This window comes from Ahaetulla prasina, chromosome 2, assembly GCF_028640845.1.
Source record: "Ahaetulla prasina isolate Xishuangbanna chromosome 2, ASM2864084v1, whole genome shotgun sequence".
In the NCBI taxonomy this organism is placed as follows: Eukaryota; Metazoa; Chordata; class Lepidosauria; order Squamata; family Colubridae; genus Ahaetulla; species Ahaetulla prasina.
The window spans coordinates 226,808,599-226,821,522 of record NC_080540.1 but is presented as its reverse complement, the minus strand read 5'-3'; positions in this window follow the sequence as shown (position 1 = coordinate 226,821,522).

Genomic DNA, 12,924 nt, shown 5'->3' with positions numbered 1-12,924 from the left:
GTCATATTTTCTGCAATCTAGATTAAAGCGGTTAACATTAAGTTTGAATCTATTGGTTGCTCTTGTATTATTGCAATTGAAGCTGAAGTAGTCTTAAACAGGAAGGACATTACAATAGATGATTCTATGAGTTAAACTTAGGTCTTGTCGAAGGTGACGGAGTTCTAAGTTTTCTAAGCCTAGGATTTCAAGTCTGGTGGGATAAGGTATTTTGTTGTTTTCAGAGGAGTGGAGAACTCTTCTTGTAAAATATTTCTGGACACGTTCAATTGTATTGATGTCAGAAATGTGGTGTGGGTTCCAGACAGGCGAGCTGTATTCAAGAATTGGCCTATCAAATGTTTTATATGCTCTTGTTAGTAGTGTAGTATCTTTGGAAAAGAAGCTACGCAAAATTAGGTTAATAGTGAATAGTTAATAGTGAAATCTTACTTCCTGCATCTACAGACATTGGGTAGCAGATTAAGTACATATAGTATCAACATATGACTGGTTGCTTAACGACTATTCAAAGTTGCAATAGATTTTTAAAAAAGTTACTTAAGACCTCACAGTTTAAAAAGTTACTTGTCCTCACAGTTACAACTGATGCCCTCCCCTCCAAACACATGATCACATTTTGGGTACTTGGCATCTGGCTTGCATTTATAACCAGTTACAGCATCCCACCGTTGTATGAAAACATTAAGACAGGGACGTTAGGCACGCTGGTGCACTTATGCACGTCCCTTACAGACCTCTTAGGAATGGGGTGAGGTATACAATAGACAGTCTAAGGTTAAAGATTTGGGGGAGAAACCACAATCAGGTAGTGCATTCCAGGCGTTGACAACTCTGTTACTGAAGTCGTATTTTCTGCAGTCTAGTTTGGATCGGTTTACCATGAGTTTGTATCTATTGTGTGCTCATGTATTGTTTTGGTTGAAGCTGAAGTATTCATTGGCTGGTAGGACATTGTAGCAGATGATTTTATGTACTATGCTTAGGTCATACCGAAGACAGCGTAGTTCTAAGTTGTCTAAGCCCAAAATTTTGAGTCTGGTGGCATAAGGTATTCTGTTGCAAGCAGAGGAGTGGAAGACTCTTCGTGCGAAATATCTCTGGACTTGTTCGTCTGTATTAATGTCCAATATGCAGCGCGGGTTCCAGACAGATGGGCTGTATTCAAGAATTGGTCTGGCAAAAGTTTTGTATGTCCTAGTTTGCAGCTCAATATTACCAGAGAAGAAGCTATGCAAGATTAGGTTAACAACTCTTAATGCTTTTTTAGCAACGCTGTTACAGTGAGCTCTGGCATTTAGATCATTTGAGATGAGTACTCCAAGGTCTTTGACAGAGTGAGGGTTGTCTGTTAGGTCGTATCCATCCACTTGTATTTTGTGTTTTGATTTTTGTGTAAGACAGAACATTTGTTGGTTGAGATTTGGAGTTGTCAATTGTTTGACCATTCTGACACGTAGTCAAGGTCTTTTTGTAGAGTAGCAGAATTGTCAGTGGTGTTGAATAGTTTTACATCATCTGCAAAGAGAATGCAGTTGCTTATAATATGATTGCAAAGGTAATTTATATAAAGTATAAAGAGTGTGGGTCCTAAAACGCTGCTGTTAAGTTCGGGCAATGAAGAGGCAGGAGACGATACAAGTGACAACAGCTCTTTGGTTTATTATGGTCCCAGCAAAAGCCAACAGGCAAAAACCCCTCTTTAAATAGTATTTTGGCTGAGGCATCAGCCAATCAGCAACGTGCATTTTCCCGCCCAAATTTCCCTCCTAAAATTCAAATACATTACACTCCTCCCCTCCCAGAACACTTTTTACCATATTTACATAGTTTTTGCATAACATTTGCATGTTATTTTTCCACATAGTCACGCAGGTAGACAGGGCGTCTCCTAACTCTTTCTGACCTGCGCAATTCATTCCCTGGGAGTGAGTCGAGCTGGTCGGAGGGACTGTTTGTTCCTCCCAGCTCCTCCTCTGGGCCATCTGGCCCTGGATTATTGGCAGAGTCGTCCCTGCTGTCCTCTGGAGGAGCCAGTTGGCGTCGCTGGACTTCTTCAGACTCAGCTAAGTCCTCCGACTGCCTCGGGTTTGAGCTAGCTGTTGGTTCAAATATTGTGTAGTCAAGGTCTGGCTGTTTGGTTTCTGGATTGTTTTGTATTCTTTTTCGTAATTGATCTATGTGGCGTCTCCACACTCGGCCATCCCCCATGTTCACTATGTATGACTTTGGGCCCGTCACTCCTACAATTGTTCCCTTTAGCCACGCTGGGCCCTCACTATAGTTATGTGCCCATACCGGGTCACCTGTTGTCATTGTTCTGGTTCTTCCCTTTATGCTTTGGTACCCATCAGGGGAGTATGTTGGGTTTAACCGATTTAGGGGGCACTGGAGTCTTCTACCCATTAATAACTCCGCTGGGCTGCGGCCAGTGGTCACACAGGGGGTTCTATGTTGGACTGCCAGGAAGGTATCAATTTTGGATTGCCAATCTCCTGGGCTAATTCTAGATAGCGCTTCCTTGGCACTGCGTACGAAACGTTCTGCAAGTCCATTCGTCGCTGGGTGGAAAGGTGCCGAGAGGACATGTCGGATGCCCTCTTCTGCCAAGTACCCCTCAAACTGGGTGGCCATGAACTGTGGGCCATTATCGGACACTAGAGTGTTGGGCAACCTGTGTGTCACAAATAGATGCCTCAAGACTGTGATTACAGCTTCCGCTGTTGTGGTTTTCATGAGTAAAATTTCTACCAACTTCGAGTAGGCATCTACCACAATTAAGAAGGTTTGCCCATGGAATGGCCCGGCAAAATCTATGTGGATCCTGGACCAAGGACCCTGGGGTTTCTCCCAATCCCTTATGGGGGCTGTTGGGGGTAGTGGCCTTGATTCTTGACATGCTTGGCATTTCCCTACCCGGTCGCTAATGTCTTTATCCATTTGTGGCCACCACACGTAACTTCTCGCTAGGCTTTTCATCCTCACAATCCCTGGGTGGCCCACATGCAATAGTTCCAACACATGCCCTCGTAATTTGTCCGGAATAACCACTCTATCCCCCCATAACAGACAACCCCCTTGTACCACTCTATCCCCCCATAACAGACAACGCTTTTTTGTAAACTCTTTGAAACGATCCCCCGGTGCAGCGGGCCATCCCCTCTGCACCCAACCGATCACAGTTCTTACGACAATGTCTTTGTAAGATGCCCTAGTCACTTCCGTAGATGTGACTGGGCCAGAGTCCAAAAAGTCAATTAACAAGATGGGCGTCCCTGGGGTCGGGTCTTCAATAGTCTCTGGCAACGGGCATCTACTTAAAGCATCCACATGTCCCAAGTCCTTGCCTGGTCGGTGAGACAGTTTGTACGAATATGCTGCCAGGAAAATAGTCCAACGGGTCAGCTTGGGTGATAATTCAACCGGTGTTGGACGGTCCCCTGCCAAGAGTCCCAATAAAGGTCTGTGGTCTGTGACTATTTCAAATTGCCACCCAAACAGGTACTCGTGGAATTTTTTAACCCCAGAAACTATGGCCAGGGCTTCCCAGTCCAGTTGGCTATAGTTCCTTTCCGCTGCGGACATCGTGCGGGAAAAATATGCGATAGGGGCTTCTGAACCGTTCGGTAACCTGTGGCTGAGGACAGCCCCTACCCCATAGGGTGATGCATCACAAACTAGTACTAGTGGTAACGTCCCATTGTACTGAATTAGAAGGCTATCGCTGGACAAGAGATTCTTAACGCCTTCAAATGCCTTAGCCTCAACCCTGCCCCAAGTCCAAACAGCTTTTTTCGCTAGCAGTTTGTGTAGCGGTTCGGCTACCATTGCCTTATTTTTTAAAAATACCGCATAAAAGTTTACAAGCCCCCAAAATGCTTGTAATTCTGTTTTGTTTTTTGGGGTTGGAGCCTAATGGCTCGCACTTTGCTCTCAGTTGGGTGGATGCCTTCTTTATCTATCCGGTAACCCAAGAATTCTACAGATTCAACTCCTATCTGGCATTTGTTGAGTTTAACCTTAAGCCCCGCAGACCTGAAAATGCCCAAAACCTTCCACAATTTGACCCCTAATTCTTCCAAGTTTTCTGCTGATACCAGTACATCGTCGAAATATGGAACTACTCCCGGTAGACCCTGTAGGAGTCATTCCATTAGATTTTGGAATAACCCGGGGGCTACACTAACTCCGAACTGAAGTCGAGTGCATTTAAAAGCGCCCCGATGTGTGACAATCGTCTGCGCTTCAGCTGTTCCGTTGTCAACCGGTAATTGTTGGTAGGCTTGAGCCAGATCGAGTTTGGCAAAGACCTGTCCCTGCCCTAATGAGTGCAACAAATGTTGCACTACGGGAACGGGGTAAGCACTCTTTTGCAATGCTTTGTTAAGCGTTGCCTTATAGTCAGCGCAAATCCGGACTGATCCGTCCGGTTTGACTGGGGTCACTATTGGTGTCTCCCATTTTGCATGGTCGACGGGGACTAGTATTCCCTGGCTTACTAATTTATCTAGTTCCCTGTCAATCTTGGGTTTGAGGGCGAACGGGACCCTCTTAGCTTTTAATCTAATGGGAGCCACCTGGAGGTCCAAATTGAATGAAATGGGGGTCCCCACGTACTTGCCCAGGCTGTCTTGAAAAACGTCCTCGAATTCCTTCAACAATTCGTCCTTCAGGTTGACTCCATTGCTGTGGATCCCGGTTATGCCCATTCCTAGGGCTCGAAACCAGTCCAGTCCCAGTAAACTGGGCAGGTTTCCGTCAACGATGGTGATCGGCAGGGTTTTCTTGAATTGTCCATATCTTACTCTGACCGTTGTGGCTCCTTTAACGGGGATCCAGTTTCCCTGGTAGTCTTGCACTCTCAGCTTTTGGGGTTGCAGCTGTCGTTTCGCGACTTCTGGCAGGTCCCGTGCGACCGTGTCCCAGGACATAATCGTGATTGATGAGCCGGTATCCACCTCCATTTTACACTGCACTCCTTCGATGTAGGTCTTAGTGAATATTTTCTTTTCTAGTCGTGTCGATGCGTGGCCCACTCGCACAGTGGTGTGATTCGACTTCGCGCCTTTTTTGAACTGGCCAATCCCTGGCCGCTTCGCTGAACCGGCGCCCTGTTGATTGGCCGGTTTGAATCTTTGGCGGGAAGGTTGGGAGGCTCGACAGGCCTGAGCTATGTGTCCTTTCTTTTCACACCGCCGACAAATCGCGTCTTTGAACCTGCAGTTCTGTCGTTGGTGTTGGCCTCCACAACTCACGCACTCATCCTGGTCGCCTCTCTCCGGCCTCCCGGTGTGGAAAACCTCTTCCTCTTCCTCACCGTCCGATTCGGCCTGGATTTTTTCGCTGTGGACTGGCGTTGCTTTCGCCGCGGCATTCGGCGTGTTCGGTTTTTGTAAGATTTCCGCTGCTTTGGTGGACATCTCGTGTGCCCTGGCCTCATCCAGGGCTATCGCCAGGATTAGGTTGCTTTTCGACAGCAGCCGCCTCTGTAGTCGGATGTCCCTGATCCCACAAATGAGTTGTTCTAATAAAGAGTCCTTCAAGTCTCTATACTCACAGTGGTTTGTGGCTTTCCTTAATGCGGCCATGTACTTGATTCGCCCTCTCGTTGAACTCTTTGCCTCAACTCGAACCGTTGTACAAACTTCGATGGCACCGGCACGTAGTGTGCTCGTAGCGTCGTCTGTAGTGTTTGCCATGGCACCGACTATACTGGCGTTGGTTCCGACAGCGATTCGGCGGTATCGAAGACTTCTGGCCCACAGTGGCTCAGGAAGTAAGCGCGCTTCCGATTATCCGATACTCCTTGCAGTTCATTAGCTTCAAGGAAACACTCAAAACGAGCCATGTACGACCCCCATTTCTTCTTGGCTGGGTCGAATGGCGCTGGCGGCGTATAGCTAGACATCGCTATGTATCCGCCCTTGATACTGGCTGGGTTTGAAATTACGTTGCTCCTTCAGCTCTTTTCCTAGTCTCACTGCCTTCAATATCCCACCTTCGTCGCCAATGTTAAGTTCAGGCAATGAAGAGGCAGGAGACGATACAAGTGACAACAGCTCTTTGGTTTATTGTGGTCCCAGCAAAAGCCAACAGGCAAAAAACCCTCTTTAAATAGTATTTTGGCTGAGGCATCAGCCAATCAGCAACGTGCATTTTCCCACCCAAATTTCCCTCCTAAAATTCAAATACATTACAGCTGCCTTGGAGAACACCACTGTTAACAGGTGCAGGGTTAGATAAGGCGTTCCCTATTTTGACTACTTGCTGCCTGTTTGATAGGAACGCAGCTATCCACTTATGCAGGAATCCGGAAATGCCATAAGATTTTAATTTTAGAAGTAGCTTGTGTACCACTGAATCGAAGGCTTTATAGAAGTCTATATAAATTGCATCCATTGATTTACCCTGGTCGAGTTTTGAAGTCCATATATTTTTGCAGTGTAATAGTTGCAGATTGCAGGACAATTTTTTTCTAAAGCCAGATTTGCTTGTTAGAGAGTAGGTTGTTTGTCTCTATGTAGAGGGTAATGGATTGGTTTATGATTGATTCCATGACTTTGCAGGTGACACAACATAATGAGATTGGTTTGTAATTATCAACTAGGCTAGGGTCACCCTTTTTGAAGATAGGGATGATCGTGGCTAGCGACCATAAATTAAGTAAGGAGCTGGTTCTGAAAAATATTTTGTAGATTATGCTAAGTGGTTCTGCTATGGTGGTTGAGAGCTTCTTTAGGAAATAGGTACATAATCCATTAGGGCCAATCGATAGAGATGGTTTTAGGATGCATAGTGCCTTTTCAACGGCATCTTCTGTGAAATCGACATGTAGTAGATCGTTGTGAGTAGTTTTGGTATGATTGGGAAATGAGGGGGATGAGCCATTGCTGTTTACAAAGACTGAACTGAAAAATGTGTTGAAGAGATTGGCCTTAACGGTTTCATCATTACAATCTTTCTTGTTTGGTCCTTTTAGTGGTGGGATGGATCTTGAGTCTTTAAGTTTGTTGTTTACAAAATTGTAGAAGGTGTGGATTTAGTGCGTATTAGGTTTTCCTTTTGTTTGCTGTGATAACTGAGGCCTTCTGCCTTTATCTGTCGGCATATGGTTTTGTAGTGATTTTTGAAGTTAGGTACATAGCTAGTTTTGTTTTTGCGCTCAAGGGTTTTTTTTGGGGGGGGTCTGAAGCTTCCTTATTGTTATGAGTAATTTATTTTTCCTGGTTTTGGGGGTTATTAGTGATACGTATAATTTGATGATTCTTTTGACTTCTTGCAAAAAATGTTATAGTGGTCTTCGGCAGTGATGCAGCCAGTGAATAGAGTTTGCCAATCAAGAGATGAAAGGTCATCAGTTATGAGATAATAGTTGGCTTTTCTAAAGTTATACTTTGGGATTCCATCATTATAATTGTCTATGTGAGGACGTAAGTTGGAAAAGGGTTCTTTTATTTGTAGTCCTAAATTGAATTTAAACTGTTGCAGAAGATGAGATCAAGGCAGTTGTTAAGTCTAGTGTTATTAGTTACTAGTTGATCTAGTCTCAGATTAATTACAGCATTGTACAGGGTTGCATGTATGGATTCAGTTGTACATTCGTTTAGGGTCCAATTAATAAGAGGTAGATTTAGGTCACCAAAAAAGATAAGAGGGTGTGGGCAGGAGGCTGCCCATGTTAATAGTGATGTTAGCTTGTTTGCATGTACAAAGTCATAATCAGGGACTCTGTAATGAAGTATGAAGCGAATTGTGGTGCTTAGGGAAAGGTTGCATATGATGGTCTCAGAAAGAGCTAACTTCTGTGTAACTTGAATATTTTTTAGATTTAGGGATTTTTTTATAGAAGATTGCAACACCACCCCTTCTGCAGATTTCACAGTCGGACCTGTACACATGATAGTCTCTTACTGTGGTAATGGAGTCTGGTAGTGATGAATTCAGCCACGTCTCTCATACAAATATAATGTCGAATATAATCCAGTTTCAAGTTGAACAATATTCATAAAGCCAGTTTTAAATAACATTCTAGTGTGGATAGATAGCATTTATAAAAAAAGCCAAAATACTCCTAGTTATAATCAATTTGACATTTGTATATGTTCTTCTCTAATCCTCACTAGAGTTTTCTGCTTCAAAAGCAGATTAGTTGCACAGCCAGGTTTCCTTCTGCCAAGAATATTTTATTTTCAAAAAGTGGGAGATATAATTTGATACAAATAAAAAGCAAAGGCTGCCACCTACTGTCCACATGGTAATATGTAGTCCATGCAATTTATTCAGTATATTTAGAATGAATAGGTTTGTTTCAGTTCCCCAAAAGCATCTTTTATTTTGGAATCAATATTACAAAGATATTTCACAGTAGATTGGTTAATAGCTGGATAATTCATGATTAATAATATTGACTGTTTTTTGTATGCTCCAATCTGAGAACCTAGGGGAGTTTTTCAATTATCTACTTTTTGAAGTGTGGTTCCTTAAAACAGACCAGCACTGGTGTTTCAGCTTTGCTGGAAAACAACGTTGTAGCTGCGTCTTCTGCTTCGTGTACATCTTTGTTTTTGTGGCTTCTGGACGTTTGCCAGGAAGAGCCTTTGGCAGTTTGCCTAATTGGACTAAGGTTTGTGAGATAACTGAAGAATTTGTGTTGGGAGGCATTTGTTTTACTTTCAGTTGAACGACACTGGGAATGAAGTTCCCAGCTGTTCGAATAAAGTTTGTTTTTCCACGGACTAAGTTTATTACTACCTACTTGGACCTGGGTCACAACAGGTACATTATTCAAAAGTCAAATGTAGAGCTGGCTTCAAAATATCTTAATCCTTCTGATATGTTTTTTCATAAAACTTTGCAATGTCTATGAAAAATGTGGCTATGGATTTTGGTTAAGATATTATATAATTGAGACTTCCAGGGGAGGTAGGGCGAACTTTGATTGCAGCAAAGGCCAAAGAACCACTGAACAGCCTGAAGAATCAAACCTTTTCTTAGCAAGTGTAGAAAAGAAAACAAAAGCAGAATTTCTCAGATTATATATAATTTTATATATGTTAGAAAAATATTACACAAAATGCTAGTAATAAATCCAAATATTGGGGCTCTGGTTAACAAAAAAACTACTGCCAATTTAGGGCCAAAGTGAAACAATATAGTACCCATATTTTTTTGTTTTTGCACAGCTCATTGGTATTTAAATTAGTGGGACATATTTATTATTTGTGCACTTGTTATTTCAATTCTGGCTCGAACGTACTTGGATATTGATGTATTAAGGCACTGGCTCTAATGTATTTAGGCAAATTGTGGAATATTCTGTTATTTGGCTGAAGCTATCAACTAATTATTATTTTTATAAGTACTAAATTCATTACCTATTTAGGAATTTTTTAGTCCATGTGATATATTCAGTATAAATTATTTTCCTGTACTCTTTTGCAGTGGTGAAATGCACTTACCTTCACTATCGGTTCAGGAGTTTGCGCGCGCTTGCACTTGCTACGCTCGCATGTGCCTCTTCTGTGCATGGGCAGAAGCTTCTGCGCATGTGCAGAGGGTCAGAAATGGGACATAATGATGTCCTGGCGGGTGGGCGGAGCCTCCCGCTGCCAGTGCTACCGGTTCACGTGAGCCAGACAGATCCGGCCGGTTTTCACCGCTGCTCTTTTGATCCATTTATATATGATAACTTTAGTTAACGGAACAGTTTTAGATTCAGTTTTAGTAGATTTAATGTAAGTCTTATCACTATAATATAACAAATGAAGGCGAATATACATGTCTCAGAATAATGTTGCAGAACTCAATCTAGCAGAGCCCTGAAGATGGGCTCCAGCACAAGTCCGAAAGCTTGGAAGACAAAACCTGTGGTCCCAGTGACTGACTCAGAATGGATTCTGCAACTGTAATAGTTTGAATATTGCAGCAAACTTTCTAAAAATTGCATCTTGATTCTTTTCCTTACTTGGAACCAATGCTTTGGGGATAATCCATTGATCTTAATACTGAAAACCTACTTTAGATCATTTTCTGTGTTAAATGATCAATATTGCTTGTATGTTGCCATTGGTAGTATTCATAAGAAGAAGACCTACTGATTCTGCTGTATGACGCAATACGTTTAATATCCTATTTGGGGAGAAATTTTTGGAGAAGGCACAGGGTTTCTCCTACAGAGAATAGTAGAGGATGTAGATGTTTTTTCAATCAGGACACAGGCAAAGCATAGTGAGTCTGTGCTGAATAATCTTTTTTCGAACTTAAAAGGAGGCAATTATATCTGTCTGGGCCAGTGGGGAAATCTGAACTGGTTCGCTGGTTCCGCATGCGTGCTGCGTGCCAGGTGCACGCACACATATACAGTTCACACCAAACGCATGCTGCGCGCACATGCACAGTACACACCAAAAGGAGGCTTGGGAAGATAAGTAGAACACTTGGGGTGGGGGATCAGCTGTGGTGCATGATCTTGGGAGCCTTTTTAAAAACTTAAGGTAAAAAAGGTTAAAAAATGGTTCCCAAGAACACAGCTGTGCCGTGTGATCCTCGGAACCTTTTTTTTTTTTTACTTTTTAAAGCATTTTTTACTACCTATTTGCCCAAACTGGTAGTAAAAAAATGCTTAAAAAGTAAAAAAAAAAAAGTTCTGATGATCAGCTGAGTGACATGCGATCGTCAGAACATTTTAAAAAAAACTTTTAAAGCATTTTTAGCTACTGGTTCCAGAGAACAAGTAGTAAAAAAATGCTTAAAAGTAAAAAAAAAAGTTCCGACGATCGCAAATTGCTCAGCTGATCGTCAAAACTTTTTTTTACATTTTTTTACTACTGGTTCGGTGAACCAGTAGCATTTTTTACTACCAGTTTAGGCGAACTGGCCCAAACTGGTAGCATTTCACCCCTGGTCTGGACCCTGCTGGACCCTTCAGTAATATCTTATACTATCAACCAGGCCAGTGATTACTAGTGAGGATTGGCGATTGGAAGTGCTGATATTCATTTCTAAAGTAGGCATTGAAGCTGGTGATTATAGGAGAGGACTGAAGGGGAGGAGCAGTGGTTATTCCAATATGGTCATAGGGCTCAACTTTGTCTCTTTTTCTCTCTCCGGTCACCAATTTAACATTTGCATTAAATTGCTCAAGGAGGTAATCCATTTTTTATGCTTTGGGATTATGTATTGGCATTAATTGATTCTCTGTTAAAAGTTACCTACTTTAGAGAGTGGTATAGATTGGGTTTATGTGTGTATGAATAAATGAGAAGGCATACTGGCTAGTAATACTGGAGAAAAGAGGCTGGTTGACCACATCAGTTTGGCTTGTCTGGTAGATTGCATTAGTTTAAGGTTTGTTTGTTTATTAAATTTATTGGCTGTCCATTTTACCATAGGCTAACTCTTAATTATTTAAGGTTCCTGATTTCTGCTGTAAAAATTAAAACAGCATTTTAAGTTAAGTAGCATAAATAGAATAGAATAGAATAGAATTTTTTTTATTGGCCAAGTGTGATTGGACACACAAGGAATTTGTCTTGGTGCATAGGCTCTCAGTGTACATAAAAGAAAATATACGTTCATCAAGGTACAACATTTACAACACAATTGATGGTCAATATATCAATATAAATCATAAGGATTGCCAGCAATAAAGTTACAGTTATACAGTCATAAATGGAAAGAGATTGGTGATGGGAACTATGAGAAGATTAATAGTAGTGCAGATTTAGTAAATAGTTTGACAGTGTTGAGGGAATTATTTGTTTAGCAGAGTGATGGCCTTCGGGGAAAAACTGTTCTTGTGTCTAGTTGTTCTGTTGTGCAGTGCTCTATAGCGTCGTTTTAAGGGTAGGAGTTGAAACAGTTTATGTCCTGGATGTGAGGGATCTGTAGTAAATGTGAGGATGTGAGGGATTTATCCAGTAATAAATCTGGAGTTAACTAAAAAATAACCAAAGCTATTTCTGAGTGGCAAATTTAATTCTGGTTGCTGAAATTTTGATGATCCAAAGTTTCCAGAACTGATAACTGAAAGTTATAGCTCAGGAACTAATGAAGCTCCGGGTAGGGCAAACTGAGTGTCAGTGGTGCCCCTAGCTCTCTATTTGAGGGACCCTTGTAGTAAGGATGAGGGCCTCCTCTTCTTTTGCTTGCTTCCCCATCATCCCAGCTCCTCTTTGTGACCCATGTTGGGCAATCCAGGTTCTATTTCAGACAACTGGACATCCTAGCCTGGTTCTAGGAAGGCTTCACAGAGCCTTCTAGTTTTCCTCATTGAGAAAGTATGCACTGCATAGGAAGGTAGTGATAGGCTCTGTGAATTCACTACACGACAACAGCCCATGCCAAGCTATGATGCTGGTGGATATGCTTCATTGCACCTAGTAGTTTAAGATGGAGCAAACAAAAAATGGTTGTTAGAAAAATGTTTGGATTGCTGCATGTTAAAAATACAGTCCTATATCCTTTCGGTGAACAAATGAAGATTCAAAATGTCATCACACTAGAAGAAGAGATGATGGTGCCACTGGCACTGCAGCTTTTATCATCCTTATGTCAGGGTGTTTTCTCCAAAGGCCTTGGAGCCCCATCAGAAGAGAAGAATATGCTGGTTTCTCCTTTCTCTTGAGGTGTGTCCTCCTAATTGATTTTCTGTTCAGTGAACAACTTTCTGATGTCCATTTTTTGTTGGTGTTGATGGACAGAAAGTATCATTCACACTGATTATCCCCTAGCATTACTTAGCAAGGCAGAACAATATTTAAAAAAATAAAATAAAAAAATTCTGGACGATACGTTGGATAATTCTTGAGTTGGAATGTGTGGGACTCAAGTTGAATCATAAGAACTCATGCCAACCTTGGGCTTTACTCTTCAACTCTGCATTTCCCCAGCTCATTATTTGTTAAAATTTCATGGGACCAGAGG